This window comes from Otolemur garnettii, unplaced genomic scaffold (genome assembly GCF_000181295.1).
Source record: "Otolemur garnettii isolate 467f Iridium unplaced genomic scaffold, OtoGar3 scaffold00040, whole genome shotgun sequence".
Lineage (NCBI taxonomy): Eukaryota > Metazoa > Chordata > Mammalia > Primates > Galagidae > Otolemur > Otolemur garnettii.
Genome location: NW_003852435.1, coordinates 674,469 through 677,768, shown reverse-complemented (window position 1 = coordinate 677,768; position 3,300 = coordinate 674,469). Strand labels below are relative to the sequence as shown.

At 46.6% G+C, this 3,300-nt stretch overlaps 1 pseudogene; it reads left to right on the top strand.

The window, feature by feature from the left end:
• Window positions 1-324: 324 nt before the first annotated feature.
• Window positions 325-1,736, top strand: LOC100955230 (annotated as a pseudogene).
• Window positions 1,737-3,300: the final 1,564 nt, after the last annotated feature.

Below are 3,300 nucleotides of genomic sequence, written 5' to 3'. Positions count from 1 at the left end.
GGCACTCTACCCAGGGGGACAGCTTGAGGCTCTGTCTCAAAAAAAAAAAAAAAAAAAAAAAATTAGAAGACTAAGTATAATGAAACAAACATACTAAATAATCAAATCAGTATTGGACTTTTAGCACAGAAAATTATTAGTTTGATATCTTTGCATGTTAAAATGAAGCCTGCAGTAATCCACTATCCTGCTCTGGTCAAGAACAGAAAGGATATCTCTTTAAGATATTTTCCATAGGATTGCTGGACAGCGAGTGGCAGCGACCCAGGAGACGATGGGGTTCCCGCTTGGCACCAACTCTGAGCGCCCTCAGTGCACCCAGCCATGAACCTGGAGAGCCAGAGTGGGGAAGCTGCTGCTGGCCAGTTGCTCTTCGCCAACTTCAACCAGGAAAACACAGCAGTGAAAAGGGCACCAAGAGCAACTGGTCCCTGTCGTCTCGCTGTATACTGGTCCCTACCTGTTGGTAGTAAGTCTGGTTATAATTTTTTCTCCCTTTCTTCTGTGGATAAGCTGGAACAGGTCTTTGAATGCAGTGATACTGAAGTTGTGTGCCTCTTGGAAAGGTTGTTCTTAAGCGGCTGAGTGGCCATTGCCTTCCCAGCCTGAAAGCCCCTGGGAAGGTAAATGTTTGCCACTTTCAGAAGAGAACAGAGATTTGCAACTACAGCTACTCCAACATGATACCGCCTGTGAAGTTTAGCAGAGGCTGATAGTATGCCTGGAAAAGTCTCTGTAGATACACAACATCCAGGACATGAAGGACTGCATACGATCAGAGAGACCGCCCCGCCCCCCCCCCAAACCCTGCAGGCTTGTGTGCACCGTCAATAAACAATAACAACTGTTCCTTGGCATCCCGAGGGAGTACAACCACTGGAGAGGTGGGTGCAGGTCTTCAATACGATTAATTTGAGAGCTGCAAACATGATCCAGGCTCATGACAGTCCTTTAGAGTCCTTTAGTCCTCATTGACTTTTGATGCAAATAGAACCAAACTTGCCACTGGTTATGGGAAGGGGACCGTGATTAGGGTATTTTCCATTCCAGAGGGACAAAAACTCTGTGAATTCCGGAGAGGAGTTAAGAGGTGTGTTAGCATCTGCTCCTTGGCCTTCAGCCTGGATGGCATGTTCCTCTCTGCGTCTAGCAGTGCTGACACTGTGCACATCTTCAAACTAAACTGTGAAGGAAAAACCTCCAGAGGAAACCACCACTTGGACTGGGTACTTTGACAAGGTGCTCATGGCCTCCACTAGCCACTTGCCTTCTCAAGTGACAGAAATGTTCAACCAGAGCAGAGCCTTTGCCACAGTCCACTTACCCTTCTGTGGCCACAAAAACATCTGTTCACTGTTCACAATTCAGAAGATCCCCCAGTTATTGGTGGGAGCCTCTGACTGGTACCTACATGTGTACAACCTGGACCCCCAGGAAAGGGATGAGTGTGCCCTCATGAAGCAGCACTGGTTGGATGGCAGGATGGAGACGGCCAGTGAAATCTGACTCTGCCTCTCATGACTGCCCATTAGTAACTCAGACATACCGTACAGATGTAGCAAAGGTATTTAGGTGTCTTCGTCTTGGACAAGACTTTGAAAGGAGCATGACACAAACCTCCAAGCCTACAGAGATGACCTGGGGGCCGTGGGTGGTGCTTGTCTGGAGGATGAAACCAGCACCCTAGGCCTCTTCAAGACAGTGAACATCCTCCCATGATTCTTCAGACTGACTGAACCTGACCTCTGACCCTGGAAGCAGACAACACTGGCTTGACAGAGGACTTTGTGCATTGCTGCTATGAACTTTGACCTGAATTGGGGAGAAGATGGCAGCGACTAGGAAAAAAAGAAAAGACGGCTAGGCATGGTGGCTCACACCTGTAATCCCAGCGCTTGGGAGGCCGAGGTGGGTGGATTGCCTGAGCTCAGAGGTTTGAAACCAGCCTGAGCAAGAGTGAGACCCCCATCTCTAAAAAACCGCTGGGCATTATGGTGGGTGCCCGTAATCCCAGCTACTTGGGAGGCTGAGGCCAGAGGATCGCTTGTATCCAAGAGTTTCAGGTTGCTGTGAACTAAGATGCGACAGCATTCTACTGAGTGGATTGAAGATTGCAGTCATAGTACCTAACTTCTCCATTCTGTTGAGAAAATACACCATTTTCACTTTAGTGGCTTTGATCCTGCTAATGAATTTTAGATTTTTATTCTCTCTTTTTGCCAAAATGTAACTGTTTGGTGAAGCCTTTGAAACCTCCTTGCTTTGCATGTATGAATGTGCCGAGCCAGCATAAGAGAGCTAAAATCCACTTCATAACAAACTGCAATTGTTTGCTTTTTTGGCTATCTGTACCTAATGACCAGTGTGTGTAAGGAAACTGTGGCGTGGTACAGAGTGGTTGTCAAGGCTGGTTCGGCAGTGACAGGTCCAAGGGCTGCCCACTCAGGCTTGCCAGTGTGCTGGCAGACATCGGCCTCAGACGGGTTCTTTTTCCCCAGAGCCCCACCTGGACCATTCTCCCTCTATTTTATTCCGTTAATTAAATTCTTTCCAAAATGGAAAAAAAAAAGATATTTTCTATAGCAGTAAAAGCATAGTGATTCTACAACAAGATCTGTGATCCTGTGAATCTTTTCTTTTTGAGACAAGGTATCACTTTTTTACCTTCAGTAGAGTGCTGTAGCGTCACAGCTCACAGCAACCTCAAACTCTTGGGCTTAAGTGATCCTCTTGCCTCAGCCTCCCAAGTACCTGGGACTATAGGTGCTCACCACATCGCCTGGCTATTTTTTGAGACGGGGGTTTCACTCTTGCTCAGGCTGGTCTTGAACCTGTGAGCTCATGGCAATCCACCCACCTCAGCCTCCCAAGTGCTGGGATTGCAGATGTGAGCCACCATGCCCGGTGATCCTATGGATTTCACTGATCCTGAATACTTTACACAAACTTGAGAGAAACACACCTCAACCACATTTGTAGCTAGGATCATAATAGAACACGCACTTACCTGCTGACAGCACAGAAATAGTTCTGAATTACCAGTAGGTTAAAGGACATAAAAGAAAGAGGTAGTGAAGCCTCTAATGCCCACTGGTTCCTCTTAACACCATAGCATTTCAATTAACGCCTGTAATAGTGATACCAGAATTTCGTCTTCAGTATATTCTTGGTCTCGGTGATTTGAAGAATGAATCCACAGACCACAGATCAGTGGTAAGACAAATTTATTTACAGAAAAGAATACAAAAACACCAAAGCTCCCGGTAGGAAGAGAAAGCTCAAGTTGGGAGAGAAAAGCTC